This window comes from Ovis aries, chromosome 20 (genome assembly GCF_016772045.2).
Source record: "Ovis aries strain OAR_USU_Benz2616 breed Rambouillet chromosome 20, ARS-UI_Ramb_v3.0, whole genome shotgun sequence".
In the NCBI taxonomy this organism is placed as follows: Eukaryota; Metazoa; Chordata; class Mammalia; order Artiodactyla; family Bovidae; genus Ovis; species Ovis aries.
In genome coordinates, this window is record NC_056073.1 from 34,481,721 (window position 1) to 34,499,739 (window position 18,019).

The window sequence follows — 18,019 nt, forward strand, 5'->3', positions numbered from 1 at the left end:
AACCTCCGTCCATAGTTCATCAGGCACTCTATCTATCAGATCTAGGCCCTCAAATCTATTTCTCACTTCCACTGTATAATCATAAGGGATTTTATTTAGGTCATACCTGAATGGTCTAGCTGTTTTTCCTACTTTCTTCAATTTGAGTCTGAATTTGGTAATAAGGAGTTCATGATCCGAGCCACAGTCAGCTCCTGGTCTTGTCTTTTGTTGACTGTATAGAGCTTCTCCATCTTTGGCTGCAAAGAATATAATCAATCTGATTTTGGTGTTGACCATCTGATGATGTCCATATGTAGAGTCTTCTCTTGTGTTGTTGGAAGAGGGTGTTTGCTATGACCAGTGCATTTTCTTGGGCAAAAGTCTATTAGTCTTTGCCCTGCTTCATTCCACATTCCAAGGCCACATTTGCCTGTTACTCCAGTTGTTTCTTGACTTCCTACATTTGCATTCCAGTCCCCTATAATGAGAAGGACATCTTTTTTTGGTGTTAGTTCTAAAAGGTCTTGTAGGTCTTCATAAAACTGTTCAACTTCAGCTTCTTCAGTGTTGCTGGTTGGGGCATAGACTTGGATAACTCTGATATTGAATGGTTTGCCTTGCCTTGGAGATGAAGCTTTAGGCCAGCCTTAATTTACTTCCCTGCATAATGTCATTCATACTAGAGTCCACGTCATGGAGTTTCATAAGAATTAATGAAGATATGCAAGAAAAACATTTCAGAGAAAGACCAGAAGAAGACAAATGCTTGACCAATGTTTGTCCCTTCACATTTTCTTATTGTGGGGTTACAATTAAGGAGCCTCCTCAGGCAAATCCAGCCACCCAGCTGTGTAGTGAAGGGCTCAGCCTCATCCAAAGGGAAGTCTTCACTTTGCCCTTGTTTCCTGGGAGCTTCTCTCTAAACCCTTAGGTTGTTTCCTCTGGGAAAGGATGACTAAAGGTGTCAAAGGTTGACACTAAGAAAAGTGCTTTTGTATATATGAGTGTCATGGGCCAGCCTGATCAGGATGTAAACAGCGTGATTTAGAGTAAAAACTTTGGGCCACAAGAATGATGTGATTCAGGATGGGGGTTTTGGTCATGCAGTATCAGCTGCAGCTCTAGAGGAATTTGAGCCTGAGATCAGCTATATGGACCATCAGTCATGCCTACGAGATGGAGCCCCAGTAAAAGCTCTGGACATAGACACTGGAGTTAGCCCCCGTGTCTGCAAGTGCTCACTGCCACCACATAGGTGCTGGGAACACAAAGCTGCCCATGACATGCTGGGAAGAGGAAACCAAAGTTCCATGTTTCACACTTTCTTTAGGTCTGCCCTATATTTCTTTTTTCCTGGGAAGTTTTTTATCTCTATCTTTTAAAAAGCTGAAATCCGCTGAATATATACCAGGAGAAAATCATACTTTGTAAAGATATATGCACCTCAGTGTTCCTTGCTTCATCAGGTCTTCCCTGGTGGCTCAGATGGTAAAGAATCTTCCTGCAATGTGGGAGATCTGGGTTTGATCCCTGAATTGGGAAGATCCCCTGGAGGAGAGTATGGCAACCCATTCCAATATTCTTACCTATTATTTTTCACAGGGACAACCCCATGGACAGAGGTGCCTGGCAGGCTGCAAACCACGGGGTCGCAAAGAATTGGACACGACCAAACGACTAAGCACAGCAGTGTTCATTGCCCCATTGTTTACCATAGCCAGAACATGGAAGCAGCCTTAATGTCCATCAACAGAGAAATGGACAAAGAAGATGTAGTGCAGATATACAAGTAATGTTACACAGCCATAAGAAGGAACAAAATAATGCTATCAGAAGCAATACGGATGGACCTGGATATTGTCATACCAAATGAAGTAAGTCAAAAAGAGAAAGACAAATACAAATGATATCACTGATATGTGGAATATTAAAACATGGTATAAATGAACTTATTTACAAACAGGAAGAGAGTCACAATGTAGAAAATAATCCTATTGTTCCAAGTGGAAGAGGGGAGGGATAAATTGTGAAATTGGGATTGACAAGTATACACTAATATATATAAGAAAGATAACTAATAAGGATCTACCGGATAGAATAGGAAACTCTATTCACTTCGCTGTAATGACCTACATGAGAAAAGAACCTAAATAAGAGTGAATACACACATCAGTTCAGTTCAGTTCAGTCGCTCAGTCATGTCCAACTCTTTGCGACCCCATGAATCACAGCACGCCAGGCCTCCCTGTTCATTACCAACTCCCAGATTTCCCTCAAACTCATGTCCATCGAGTCAGTGATGCCATCTCATCCTCTGTCGTCCCCTTCTCCTCCTGCTCCCAATCCCTCCCAGCATCAAAGTCTTTTCCAATGAGTCAACTCTTTGCATGAGATGGCCAAAGTATTGGAGTTTCAGCTTTAGTATCATTCTTTCCAAAGAAATCCCAGGACTGATCTCCTTTGGAATGGACTGGTTCGATGTCCTTGCAGTCCAAGGGACTCTCAAGAGTCTTCTCCAACACCACAGTTCAAAAGCATCAATTCTTCAGAACTCAGCTTTCTTCACAGTCCAACTCTCACATCCATACATGACCACTGGAAAGACCATAGCCTTGGCTAGATAGACCTTCGTTAGAAAAGTAATGTCTCTGCTTTTGAATATGCTATCTAAGTTGGTCATAACTTTCCTTCCAAGGAGTAAGCATGTTTTAATTTCATGGCTGCAATCACCATCTGCAGTGATTTTGGAGCCCAAAAAAATAAAGTCTGACACTATTTCCAATGCTTCCCCATCTATTTCCCATGAACTGATGGGACCAGATGCCATGATCTTAGTTTTCTGAATGTTGAGCTTTAAGCCAACTTTTTCACTCTCCTCTTTCACTTTCATCAAGAGGCTTTTTAGTTTCTCTTCACTTTCTGCCATAAAGGTGGTGTCATCTGCATATCTGAGGTTATTAATATTTCTCCCAGCAATCTTGATTCCAGCTTGTGCTTCTTCCAGCCCATTTTGGAAGCTTATATGTTAAATAAGCAGGGTGACAATATACAGCCTTGACATCTTCCTTATCCTATTTGGAACCAGTCTGTTGTTCCATGTCCAGTCCTAACTGTTGCTTCCTGACCTGCATATAGGTTTGTCAAGATGCAGGTTAGGTGGTCTGGTATTCCCATCTCTTTCAGAATTTTCCACAGTTTATTGTGATTCACACAGTCAAAGGCTTTGGCATAGTCAATAAAGCAGAAATAGATGTTTTTCTGGAACTCTTTTGCTTTTTCGATGATCCAGCAGATGTTGGCTATTTGATCTCTGGTTCCTCTGCCTTTTCTAAAACCAGCTTGGACATCTGGAAGTTGACGGTTCACGTACTGCTGAAGCCTGACTTGGAGAATTTTTAGCGTTACTTTACTAGCTTTGTTCAACAAAAACTGACATTTATAGCATTGTATATCAATTATATTGCACTAAAATAAAAAATGAATTAAAAATAAATCAAAGATCTGGAATAAACCATAACCACAAGCATAACAGCTTTCAGTGAGCTCTTGGAATCCTAGCTGATTATAGAACCCAAGAATTGTCTTGGGAGATCCCTAAACTTGTAATCCCTATCTAAAGTGAATAAAGCTTGAGGATGTTCCACTCTGAAATTGGTATCTGTCTAAGGCCCTTTTCTTCATATGCATAGCTGTGATGTTTCCATGTTGGTCAACTGGTGCTTTGTCTAAGAACTCAGTAATTAACTCATATTTCAAATAGGAACATGAATAGCAGGGGATGGGGTTGCTCAATGACTGATAAACAAGGAAGACCCTGGAGATACTCATATACTGTTGTGAAATCCACCAAAGAGTTTGCCATCTCAGACCTTCCACATGGGGCTGCTGGTCCTTATTCAGCTTCCTTAGTCCTTGGCTGCTTATCAGCACCACAGAGCATTCACTATGGATTAGGCATTGAGTTACCTTAGACAAGTCAGTCTCCTCATTGGGTGCCATGGTCTAACTTCTTGTGTTCTCCCAAAATTTGTATGTTGAAAATCTAATCCCTAAAGTGATGATTTTAAGAGGGGGGAATACTGGAAAATGATTAGGTCATGAGGGCAGAGCCCACATGAATGAGATTAGGGCTCTTGTGAAAGATTCCTGAAATACTTGCTCATCCCTTCTATTTAGGGATATGTCCTGAAAGAAGCCCTCACTCACCCAACCATGCTGGCACCCTGATCTTGGACTTCTACCCTCTAGAACTGTGACAAATAACGTGGTTTATAAACCATCCCGCCTCTGGCATTCTGTAACAGCAGCCTGTGTGCATTAAAACACTGGACATGATTAAATAGAAAAAAAAAAATGTCAGTCTTGTTTTCCCTTCCAAGGTCATGAATGTGGAACAGGTAACATAGATATTCGATTCCTATAGCACATGGTAACATACTCCACAGAATTGTACATTTCTTTCCAATTGTAGTTCTTTGACATGCTCACCTGGGAAGATATTTTCTTAGAGGTAATTAACATTTAAACCAATAGACTGTGGATTTTATGCAATCAGTTTAGGGCCTTAAGAGCATAGATAGAGGCTTCCCAAAATCAAATCAATTCAGCCTGAAGACGGCACCATTAACTGGTACCACAATCTCCAGCCTATCAGCCTAAAGATGAAGCAACTGGACCCTAAGGCCTGTCACTGGGCTCTCATCAGAATCCTAACATAACTGCTCTTTGACTTAGAAAACTTATCTTCACTTCTCTAGGGCTTTGTTTCCTCAACTGCAAAAGGAAAATTAGAGTAGAAAATCCTTTACATTTCCAAAGATTATACAAATATCTGTACAAAACATGATTCCAAACTGAGGCTTTATTCTTTTTCCTGAAAAGAAAATTATTGATTGGTTGTGCGGCTTACCTGTTTGGATCTCTTATACTTCTCATTATCTACTCTATCCCACAGTGTATTTCTCTAGCTTAGCTTTAAGGAAAAATTCTTGATAGAAATAATTACTTGACTGTTATGGAATATTACTTTTATCTTTGATCTTCCATTGAAAAGCAGGAGTTGTAGTTAAGCACACTAGTGAGAGAAACTGTTTCTAAATGTCAATATGTCACGTTGAGAAGTTTGCTGTGCGTAGTTGCTGAGTCATGCCCAACACTTTACGACCCCATGGACTGATGACCCCTTAGACTGCAGCCCGCCAAGCTCCTCTATCTATGGGGATTCTTTAGGCAAGAATACTGGAGTGGTTTGAAATGCCCTCTTCCAGGGATCTTCCTGACCAGGGATGGAACCCAGTTCTCCTGTACTTCAGGCAGACTCTTTACTGTCCGAGCTGCCAGCTCCCAATAAAATGGGTCTTGAAGTATACAGAAGATGCATGATTTGTCTACTTTTATATTCTGCAACAGTGTTTTTTTTTTCTTTTAATTATCAGTCAGTCCTGTTTCTGTTTACCTGAACGCTATCTAGACTGAGGCTCTCTAAAAGAACAAAGTTAACACAAAAGGAATTTGATCTGGAATAGCCGTTAAAGTTTTGTCCTGTTGTCAATTTATCCAAAATACCAGGGGCTGGGTATTTGCTTTTAATTATAACATTTACCTCAGAAAGAACAAATGTCTGGCCAGTTTCTGCCATGGTTGATATTCAATAAACAGTAACTTTAGCTAAATTGGCATAGCCTTTGTAGCCCCAAGAGAACTGAATTAAAGGAGTGGGAATTGGTGTTGTTCAGATAATTAACTATAATATAAGTCAGAATGTGGTCAGTGAGACAAAAATGGTGAGAATGAAATTAGGAAGCCATAAGGAGGAAGGTGGTACTTTCATCTGGAAAAGTAGGTGGCGATTCATCAAGGAGGTGAATTTCTTTTGAACCTTCAAAGAGAGAGTAAGTGTTTGTGTACAATGTAAGAATATTTGATTTTTAGGCTCTGCTTAAAGTATTTTTATCCATCAAGATCAGAGAGTAGAGCTAAGAAATGGAACTCCTCTAGTGAAGTTTAGAATCCTATGGTAAAAAGTAGACTCAAGTGGCAGGTTCACAGCACTCTCTAGTTCTGTCCTATTCAAGCTTTTAGTCAGTGATTCGATTATCACATTATCTTAGGACATGAACTGCAAAGGCTAGTGTATGTGGAATAAAAGACTGAACATCCAGTCCTTTCCATCTAAAAGTGAAGTGAAGTGAAGTTGCTTAGTCGTGCCCAACTTTTTGCAACCCCATGGATTGTAGCATACCAGGTTCCTCTGTCCATGGGATTTTCCAAGGAAGGATACTGGAGTGGGCTAACATTTCCTTCTGCCCTATTCCATCTAATAGGAGAACAATTAAAAGCAAATGCATCCACAGTTCTGAGAAAGTGAAAGTCACTCTTCATGTCTGACTCTTTGTGACCCCAAGGACTATACAGTCCATGGAATTCTCCAGGCCAGAATACTGAAGTGGGTAGCCTTTCCCTTCTCCAGGGACTCTTCCCGACCCAGGGATCAAACCCAGGCCTTCCACATTGTAGGCAGATTGTTTACCAACTGAGCCACAAGGGAAGCCCCCACACTTCTAGTTCTCTAATTATGTCCAAATAATCAGGGTATGAGGGTTTGGGTGGGAAGAAAAGACCTCGATGGTTTTAGTTCACTGTATGCTGTGGGAGCATCATCAATATTCATTGACATTTTATTCTGCATAAATAAAAATGTTTCATTGAACAAACACATAACAAAGGCCTGTTGGATGCAAAGAATGGACAGCAGTGAAGAGCACACATGTGGACTTTGTGAATTAGCACTTAAATTTTAACAGAAAAAGAGAATGAGGTGAATTTCAAAGTTAAATGTTCCACCACAACTGGGACACGGGTCGAGAGGGAAAAGCACAGAATGTCATATGTCCACATAACAAAGAGACCTGAGCTGTGTCAGAGTCAGGAAAGGCTGCTTTCAGTTCAGTTCAGTTCAGTCACTCAGTCATGTCCGAGTCTTTGCAACCCCATGAATCGCAGCATGCCAGGCCTCCCTGTCCATCACCAACTCCCGGAGTTCACTCAGAGTCGCGTCCATCGAGTCCGTGATGCCATCCAGCCATCTCATCCTTGGTCGTCCCCTTCTCCTCCTGCCTCCAATCCCTCCCAGCATCAAAGTCTTCTCCAATGAGTCAACTCTTCGCATGAGGTGGCCAAAGAACTGGAGTTTCAGCCTCAGCATCATTGCATACAAAGAAATCCCCAGGTTGATCTCCTTTAGAATGGACTGGTTGGATCGCCTTGCAGTCCAAGAGTCTCAAGAATCTTCTCCAACACCACAGTTCAAAAGCATCAGTTCTTTGGTGCTCAGCCTTCTTCACAGTCCAACTCTCACATCCATACATGACCACAGGAAAAACCATAGCCTTGACTAGATGGACCTTAGTCAGCAAAGCAATGTCTCTGGTTTTGAATATACTATCTAGGTTGGTCATAACTTTTCTTCCAAGGAGTAAGCACCTTTTAATTTCATGGCAGCAGTCACCATCTGCAGTGATTTTGGAGCCCCCCAAAATAAAGTCTGACACTGTTTCCGCTGTTTCCCCATCTATTTCCCATGAAGTGATGGGACCAGATGCCATGATCTTCGTTTTCTGAATGTTGAACTTTAAGCCAACTTTTTCACTCTCCTCTTTCACTTTCATCAAGAGGCTTTTAGTTCCTCATCACTTTCTGCCATAAGGGTGGTGTCATCTGCATATCTGATGTTATTGATATTTCTCCCAGCAATCTTGATTCCAGCTTGTGTTTCTTCCAGTCCAGCGTTTCTCATGATGTACTCTGCAGATAAGTTAAATAAGCAGGGTGACGATATACAGCCTTGGGGAAGCGGTTTTTACTGAGATCTCAAAGATGCTGAGGAGGTAATCAGGTAAAAGAGAGAGGGTCTTCCAGCGAGAAGAAATGGCATTTATAAAGAGTTTTAGCCATATCTGAGATTGTAGAGTGAGAACAGAGAGGCCAGGATTGAACCTTCAAGGAATTTAATGTACATGGTAAAACTTACGCAAACTGGTCAGTGAATACAAGGTGGAATATTATCAGTTCTGTGAAAGAGATAAGAATCAAGTTTTGCAGAGCATAGGAGATATTTCCATTTGACGATAATTAGGTAAAGATTCAGTTAAACTTAGGAAAATTGGTTTCAATTGCTACTATTGCATCAGGTTTTATAGGTTTAGATATGTGATTTAAACATTCTTGGATTTACTAATATATCTTTAATTTGGGAGGATTATTTTGATAATTTCCAAGGTTTCTTCCTTTTCTGAATGCCCAGTGGTAAATATCTGGGATTTAAAAAGTCTTTTACATGCCAAGTGTAATAGCTGAGGTATCTACAAACATATAAAAAAGCATTGAAATTATTTCTTTTTTCAGTTTCTTTGAAATATAATTTCCAGATAAAATGACAAGATATTTAAAGTATACATGATAATTTAAATAAGTGTACATTATTAAAGGATTCCCTCATTGATTTTATTAACATATCTATAAATATCACTTCATATATTTACCTTTTAAAGATCTTTTTTGGTAAGAACTTTTAAGTTTTACTTTCTTAAATGTGTCACTTCAGTCATGTACAACTCTTTATGACCCCATGGACTATATAGTCTGCCAGGCTCCTCTGTCCATGGCGATTTTCCAGGAAAGAATACTAGAGTAGGTTGCCATGCCCTCCTCCAAGGGATCTTCCAGATCTAGGCATTGAACCCATGTCTCTTATACATCCTGCACTGGCAGGAGGGTTTGTTACCACTAACACCACCTGGGAAGCCCCACAAATCTCAATAACACATTACAAATCATAGTCACCATATTATACATTAGATCCTCAGACCTTATTCATCACCTTACAGCTTAAAGTTTGTGCACTCTTACCAAATTCATACTTAAATCATTGATTTCTGAGGGCTTATTTTTACATGACATGTGACATGTTTTGTGCTTAAGATTTTGGAATCAGGAAAAAATATGTCCCCCTCCTTTTGTAAACAGTTTACTGATAGTTCTTTGAGGGACCATCTTTATCTAACAGCTCCATAGCCACCCCTATCATTGTCAGAAATCAAGATGATTTACACAGGTAAGGAAAATAAAGAAAACTGGCTTCCCTGGTGGCTCAGGTGGTAGAGAATCTCTGCCTGCAATGTGGGAGACCTGGGTTGGACCCTTGGTCAGGAAAGATCCCTGCAGAAGGGAATGGCTACCCACTTCAATATTCTTGCCTAAAGAATCCTTTGGACAGAGTAGTCTGGCAGGCTACAGTCCATGGGGGTCACAAAATGTCAGACATGCCTGAGCAACTAACACACAATGAACTTGAAGTATTTGGAAGTGGTATCAGGGTTAAGGACAACTTAAAAGAATAGCAAAACTCTTTGAGATAAGCAAGAACATGGATACATACATGAACATTTTAGGCTCACAGGGCAAAGAAAGAAAGTGGATATTGCAGTTTCTAGAGAGACTTGTACATACCTGCAGATAAATTTGAGGGCCTCTGACCAAAGCTCTAGTCTTCATGAAGAAACTTGGCCACTTCCCAGCAGGAGAGGAGTCAGGAAAGAATCAATCCACTAATCTCTTTCTCCACTGACTCACCAATCTCTTTTGTCCACCCCTGGCCAAACCCAAGTAGAAGTTAGAGGCCAGGAGAGCTAGAGGGATAAAGTCTGGTCTTCTCAGCCTTATAAGGTTCATAACATAATAGAAAATGATTAACAGGGTTCCCTAGGGGCATATAAAGAATATCAAACACACCCATCACTTCTATGTAGTAGATATGTTTTCTTTATTTTATGAATCTAGTTGTAGTTATTTTTCTAGACATTTAGCATGACTGGTAGGATTAACTTTAATGGGAGAAGTCAGTTTCTGATTTGACCTAGACGAGTATTTGTCAATGTTTCTGGTATGATATTATTATTACTGGGACCCTAACTGCTTATATCCTTGATGCACTTAAACCTTTTGAAGAGATAGATAATGTGACCAGAGTTAGGAAAGGACCAGAAACTATCAGGAGATGCTTTTATACATTGTTGGATTCATTTGGCTGATTTGTATGTGTGAGACTGAAACATTTAATTCAAAATTTGTGAGAGACGTTAGTCTAAAATTTGCCCTTTTTGTACTGCCTTTGTCTGATTTTGGTATAGAGCAACACTGCTCCCATCAAACTAGTTGGGAATGTTTTCCTACTCTTTTATTTTCTTGAGGAGATTATGTCAAATGATTCTTAATTTTTAAAATATTTGTTATAATTCTCTGGTCAAACTATCATGGATTGACGATTCCTTTTTCAAAATTACATTTTCTATCTTTTTAAATGTTATAGGACTATTCAGAAGATGTATATAATTTGGCTTCAAGTATTTTGAGATTATATTCTTTGGTGCATATATATTTAGGATTATTATGTATTCCTGCTGGATTGATTCTGTTTCCTTATGTAATGTCCTTGTATTATTTTGTTGTTAGAAATTTTCTTTGTTCTAAAGTCTACTTTATCTGATTTTAACATATTTTTTATCCTTTTATTTTCCAAATATCCTTGCCATTAATGAGTTTCTTGGGCTTTCCTGGTGGCTCAGATGGTAAGAAATCTGCCATGCAATGCAAAGACCTGGGTTTGATCCCTCGGTTGGGGATATCCCTTGGAGGAGGGCATGGGACCCCACTCCAGTATTCTTGCATGGAGAATTCCATAGACAGAGGAACCTGGTGGGCTACAGTCCATGGGGTCACAAAGAGTCAGGCACAGCTTACCAACTAGACCACCACCTGGTATTCCTCCACATTTATTCCTTGGGAGGAACAATACTTCTCAGGCTGCCTTCTGAGGCTAGGTTGGAGGCCAGGAATGCTGGGCCTGGGTTGTCTTCTCTTAGGTGCTGCTGTGTTGCTCTTCCATTCTTCAGGCCCTAATCTAGTTCACCTTCTTGCCAAATATACAAGGTCTCCCTTAGTGGTCTCTTCTTATTTCCAGAACAAACAGAGGAGTGGGGACAAAGAGATCAAGGCCATCTTGTCTGAACCAGAAGTCCAAGGTGTGTTTTATAACCAAAGGAAGAGATTTCATGGAGGGAAGTTGAGGAGGAAAATGGAAGGAGTCCACAGTAGGCTAGAGATGAAAGTCATGGAGTCCCTTTCTTTAGAAGTCATCAGAAGCTGAGAAAGTATTTTTTCTAGGTGATATGTATATTCAACTCTGAGTGAGTACACTCTCTGTTTCAGCAAACTGTAACTCTTCTGTATGTTTTCATTAATTTTCCTTACAAATGGATATATACAATGATATCCATATGACATTTTCTTTATTCTTCTAGGCCATTGCTCTGCTTTTATTATGACTTGAGATTTAGACCCTTGAAAAAAAAAGAAATCTATTGGGAGAGATTGGAGAGATTGGGGGCAGGAGGAGAAGGGGATGACTCAGGGTGAGATGGCCGAAAGGCATCACGGACTCGATGGATGTGAGTCTGAGTGAACTCCAGGAGATGGTGATGGACAGGGAGGCCTGGCGTGCTGCGATTCATGGGGTCGCAAAGAGTTGGACATGACTGAGCGACTGAATGGAACTGAACTGATTGTATAGTTTGGATTATTTACCAGTAGATGAATTGACGGAATAATAAAAGAACTAAAGATGATTACTTAATTGAGCTCACAAAATGTTATATATGCATATGAAGACAGTTATTCACATATAATTGTATTTTCAGCCCTTTGTGGCATTCTGAGAACTTTGATTGAAGCTATATGTAACAGAAATTACTTTATTATGATATTTAAATATCTGTGGGATAATTATGTGTGTACATTCTGAACCCATTAGTCCAGTGGTAATAGAAATGAGTGTCTTCATCCCCTGGGGAAGAAAATGTTAGCATTTCCATTTCTATTTATTTTTATTTCGCTGTCATTTAATTCATATTTTGTGCATATTTTAAATGCCATAATATATTAAACTAGCAATGCATATAAAATATTTTACACAATATTATTAAGCCACTGACAGTGTGTTGAAAGATGGAAAATAATTTGGAGATTAGTTCTTCAGGAATCAGAAAATTATCAAAATTTGTTGTGTAAAATATTACTTAATTTGGGAGAGTTTACCAAAATTTTTTTTATGAAACCAAGTCAACTGAAGAAAGGCAGAATGTTCAGAGCATCTATGTTTGCATGAGTTTGCATAGAGCCTCAGAGATGAAAACATTTTGAAGTTGGGAAAAAGACCAAGAGACCTGATTGGACAGGGGAAAACTTGAGTCTTGAATGCAAGAAAGCATGTTTGCTCCCTTCAGTGTGGCCTAAGTTGTTTTTCTTTAAATCACCTCTCTTTTCACCTTTATTCCCTAATCCCCATCCTCTGCTTTACTATTTCTTTTCGCATAGTACAGATCACCTGTTAACATACCATATAATGTACTTGGATTCATGTTTATTGCAGATTATCTGTCTTCCCCCAGCTAGAATATCAGTTCCGTGAGGACAAGTGTCTGCCTGCTTTGTTTGTTGATGTAAACTAAGCATCTATAAGAGTTTCTGAGTCAAGGAGGAATTAAGTCAATGATCAGTTGGTTAAATGACCAACAGCAGAGCACTGGGCAGGCCTATAGATTTTAAAATTTTGTGGTTTTGAATAGCTATTGTAAATAAGCTGTTCTGCAATTACTGTTACAAGGTTAAGACACATTTCTGTTTCTTTTTTTTTTAATTTGGATATACAGCATAAGCTTTTTATTTATTTATTTATTATTTATTATTTTTTATTTTTACTTTATTTTACTTTACAATACTGTATTGGTTTGGCCATACATTGACATGAATCAGCCATGGGTGTACATGAGTTCCCAATCCTGAACCCCCCTCCCACCCCATATCATCTCTCTGGATCATCCCCGTGCACCACCCCAAGCATCCTGCATCCTGTATCGAACATAGACTGGCGATTCATTTCTTACATGATAGTATACATGTTTCAGTGCCATTCTCCCAAATCATCCCACCCTCTCCCTCTCCCTCAGAGTCCAAATGTTCGTTCTATACATCTGTGTCTATCTTGCTGTCTCACATACAGGGTTATCATTACCATCTTTCTAAATTCCATATATATGTGTTAGTATACTGTATTGGTGTTTTTCTTTCTGGCTTACTTCACTCTGTATAATAGGCTCCAGTTTCATCCATCTTATTAGAACTGATCCAAATGTATTCTTTTTAATGGCTGAGCAATACTCCATTGTGTATATGTACCACAGCTTTCTTATCCATTCATCTGCTGATGGACATCTAGGTTGTTTGCATGTCCTTATCAGCATAAACATTAACTACATTTGAAGATAAGGTTTTAGACCTAACATGATAGCTAAAATGTACATTTAAAAAAATTATACTGGCTGATGTGTTTTCTTTATCCAAAGTAATCATATTCCGTTTCAAAAACTTTTCCTTACATAGGTGTGTGTACATATATGTTTATATTTATATATATATACATATACATATACATATATATATATATATATATATATATATATATATATAATTCAATCTAGTCAAAGCTATGGTTTTTCCAGTAATCATGTATGGACATGAGAGCTGGACCATAAGGAAACTGAGCATCGAGGAACTGATGCTTTTAAACTTCGGTCTTGGAGGAGACTCTTGAGAGTCCCTTAGACTGCAAGGAGATCAAACCTGTCAATAATAAAGGAAATCAGCTTTAAATACTCATTGAAAGGACTGCTGCTGAGCCTGAAGCTCCAATACTTTAACCAAATGATGCAAAGAAATGACTCATTGGAAAAAACGCTGATGCTGGCAAAGATTGAAGGCAGGATGAGAAGGAAATGGCAGAGGATGAGATGGTTGGATGGCATCACCGACTCGAGGCACATGAATTTGAACAAGCTCCAGGAGATGGTGGAGGACAGGAAAGCCTGATGTACTGCAGTCCATGGGGTCTCAAAGAGTTGGATATGACTGGGTGAGGGCCTAGAGGAGCTATCCCACGTTGAAGGTCAGGAACAGTGGTGGTAAGGAGATATTCCTCATCCAAGGTAAGGAGCAGCGGCTGTGCTTTGCTGGAGCAGCCGTGAAGAGATACCCCACCCCCAAGTAAGAGAAACCCAAGTAATATGCTAGGTGTTGCAAGAGGGCATCAGAGGGCAGACACACTGAAACCATACTCACAGAAAACTAGTCAATCTAATCACACTAGGACCACAGCCTTATCTAACTCAGTGAAACCAAGCCATGCCTGTGGGGCAAGGCAACACGGGCGGCTCATGGTGGAGAGGTCTGAGAGAATGTGGTCCACTAGAAAAGGGAATGGCAAACCACTTCAGTATTCTTGCCTTGAGAACCCCATGAACAATATGAAAAGGAAAAATGACAGGATACCAAAAGAGGAATTCCCCAGGTCATTGCTGCTGCTGCTGCTGCTAAGTCACTTCAGTCATGTCCGACTCTGTGCGACCCCATAGAGGGCAGCCCACCAGGCTCCTTCATCCCTGGGATTCTCCAGGCAAGAACACTGGAGTGGGTTGCCATTTCCTTCTCCAATGTATGAAAGTGAAAAGTCAAAGTGAAGTCGCTCAGTCGTGTCCAACCCTCAGCGACCTCATGGAATGCAGCCTACCAGGCTTCTCCATCCATGGGATTTTCCAGGCAAGAGTATTGGAGTGGGTTGCCATTGCCTTCTCCACCCCAGGTCATTAGGTGCCCCATATGCTACTGGAGATCAGTGGAGAAATAACTCCAGAAAGAATGAAGGGATGGAGCCAAAGCAAAAACAATATCCAGTTCTGGATGTGACTGGGAATAGAAGCAAGATCCGATGCTGTAAAGAGCAATGTTGCATAGGATGCTGGAATGTCAGGTCCATGAATCAAGGCAAATTGGATGGGGTCAAACAAGAGATGGCAAGAGTGAACGTCAACATTCTAGGAATCAGTGAACTAAAATGGACTGGAATGGGTGAATTTAACTCAGATTACCATTATATATACTACTGTGGGCAGAAATCCCTCAGAAGAAATGGAGTAGCCATCATGGTCAACAAAAGAGTCCAAAATGCAGTACTTGGATGCAATCTCAAAAGTGACAGAATGATCTCTGTTCGTTTCCAAGTCAAACCATTCAATATCACAATTATCCAAGTCTATGCCCCAAAAAGTATTGCTGAAGAAACTGAAGTTGAACGGTTTTATGAAGACCTACAAGACCCTTTAGAACTAACACCAAAAAGAGATGTCCTTTTCATTATAGGGGACTGGAATGCAGAAGTAAGAAGTCAAGAAACACCTGGAGTAACAGGCAAATGTGGCCCTGGAATGCGGAATGAAGCAGGGCAAGACTAATAGAGTTTTGCCAAGAAAATGCACTGGTCATAGCAAACACCCTCTTCCAACAACACAAGAGAAGACTCTACACATGGACATCACCAGATGGTCAACACCAAAATCAGATTGATTCTATTCCTTGCAGCCAAAGATGGAGAAGCTCTATACAGTCAACAAAAACAAGACCAGGAGCTGACTGTGGCTCAGATCATGAACTCCTTATTACCAAATACAGACTCAAATTGACGAAAGTAGGAAAAACAGCTAGACCATTCAGGTATGACCTAAATCAAATCCCTTATGATTATACAGTGGAAGTGAGAAATAGATTTAATGGCCTAGATGTGATAGATAGCATGCCTGATGAACTATGGAATGAGGTTTGTGACATTGTACAGGAGACAGGGATCAAGACCATCCCCATGGAAAAGAATTGCAAAAAAGCAAAATGGCTGTCTGGGGAGGCCTTACAAATAGCTGTGAAAAGAAGAGAGGAGAAAAGGAAAGGAGAAAGGAAAGATATAAGCACCTGAATGCAGAGTTCCAAAGAATAGCAAGAAGAGATAAGAAAGCCTTCCTCAGCGATCAATGCAAAGAAATAGAGGAAAACAACAGAATGGGAAAGACTAGAGATCTCTTCAAGAAAATTAGAGATACCAAGGGAACATTTCATGCAAAGATGGGCTCGATAAAGGACAGAAATGGTATGAATCTAACAGAAGCAGAAGATAGTAGGAAGAGGTGGCAAGAATACACGGAAGAACTGTACAAAAAAAGATCTTCATGATCCAGATAATCATGATGATGTGATCACTAATCTAGAGCCAGACATCTTGGAATGTGAAGTCAAGTGGGCTTAGAAAGCATCACTAGGAACAAAGCTAGTGGAGGTGATGGAATTCCAGTATAGCTATTTCAAATCCTGAAAGATGATGCTGTGAAAGTGCTGCATTCAGTATGCCAGCAAATTTGGAAAACTCAGCAGTGGCCACAGGACTGGAAAATATCAGTTTTCATTCCAATCCCAAAGAAAGGTAATGCCAAAAAATGTTCAAACTACCACACAATTGCACTTATCTCACATGCTAGTAAAGTAATGCTCAAATTTCTCCAAGCCAGGCTTCAGCAATACATGAACTGTGAACTCCCTGACGTTCAAGCTGGTTTTAGAAAAGGCAGAGGAACCAGAGATCAAATTGCCAACATCCTCTGGATCATGGAAAAAGAAAGAGATTTCCAGAAAACATCTATTTCTGCTTTATTGGCTATGCCAAAGCCTTTGACTGTGTGGATCACAGTAAACTGTGGAAAATTCTGAAAGAGATGGGAATACCAGACCACCTAACCTTCATCCTGAGAAACCTATATGCAGGTCAGGAAGCAACAGTTAGAACAGGATATGGAACAACAGACTGGTTCCAAATAGGAAAAGGAGTGTGTCAAGGCTGTATATTGTCACCTTGCTTATTTAACTTATATGCAGAGTATGTCATGGGAAACGCTGGACTGGAAGAAACACAAGCTGGAATCAAGAAGCTGGGAGAAATATCAATAACCTCAGATACGCAGATGACACCACCCTTATGGCAGAAAGTGAAAAGGAGCTAAAAAGCCTCTTGATGAATGTGAAAGTGGAGAGTGAAAAAGTCGGCTTAAAGCTCAACATTGAGAAAGCTAAGATCATGGCATCTGGTCCCATCACTTCATGGGAAATAGATGGGAAACAGTGGAAACATTGTCAGACTTTATTTTTTTGGACTCCAAAATCACTGCAGATGGTGACTGCAGCCATGAAATTAAAAGTCGTTTCCTTCTTGGAAGAAAAGTTATGACCAACCTAGATAGTATATTCAAAAGCAGAGACATTACTTTGCCGACTAAGGTCCATCTAGTGAAGGCTATGGTTTTTCCTGTGGTCATGTATGGATGTGAGAGTTGGACTGTGAAGAAGGCTGAGTGCCGAAGAATTGCTGCTTTTGAACTGTGGTGTTGGAGAAGACTCTTGAGAGTCCCTTGGACTGCAAGGAGATCCAACCAGTCCATTCTGAAGGAGATCAACCCTGGGATTTCTTCGGAAGGAATGATGCTAAAGCTGAAGCTCCAGTACTTTCCCCACCTGATGCGAAGAGTTGACTCACTGGACAAGACTCTGCTGCTGGGAGGGATTGGGGGCAGGAGTAGAAGGGGACGACAGAGGATGAGATGGCTGGATCACATCACGGACTCGATGGATGTGAGTGTGATTGAACTCTGGGAGATGGTGATGGACAGGGAGGACTGGCGGGCTGCGATTCATGGGGTCGCAAAGAGTCGGACACGACTGAGCGACTGAACTGAACTAAACTGGGTGACTGACTTACCTGAAGGTAGGCATATATGTTATGTATATAACATAATGATTATATGATCATTATACATAGGTCACATTGACATATAATGCTATATTAGTTTCAAGTATCATTATACATAGAAAATATTGACATATAATGTTATTTTGGTTTCAGGTATACTACGTAAACATTTGATACATTGCAAAATGATCACCAAAATAAGTCTGGTGAACATCCATCACTAGAAATAGTTACAATTTTCTTCTTGCGATAACTTATAAGATCTCTTCAGTTCAATCAGTCACTCAGTCATGTCCGATTCTTTGT

The 18,019-nt window shown here is 40.1% G+C and overlaps 1 protein-coding gene across 1 annotated transcript in view; it reads left to right on the forward strand.

Moving 5' to 3' along the window:
• The window catches only part of LOC443319 (placental lactogen), a 109,381-nt gene that overhangs the window by 16,457 nt on the left and 74,905 nt on the right, over positions 1-18,019 (forward strand). The window contains exon 3 of the mRNA XM_060402996.1: positions 1,585-1,856. The gene's annotated coding sequence lies outside the window, so the exon portion shown is untranslated. The remainder of the gene's footprint in view (positions 1-1,584; positions 1,857-18,019) is intronic.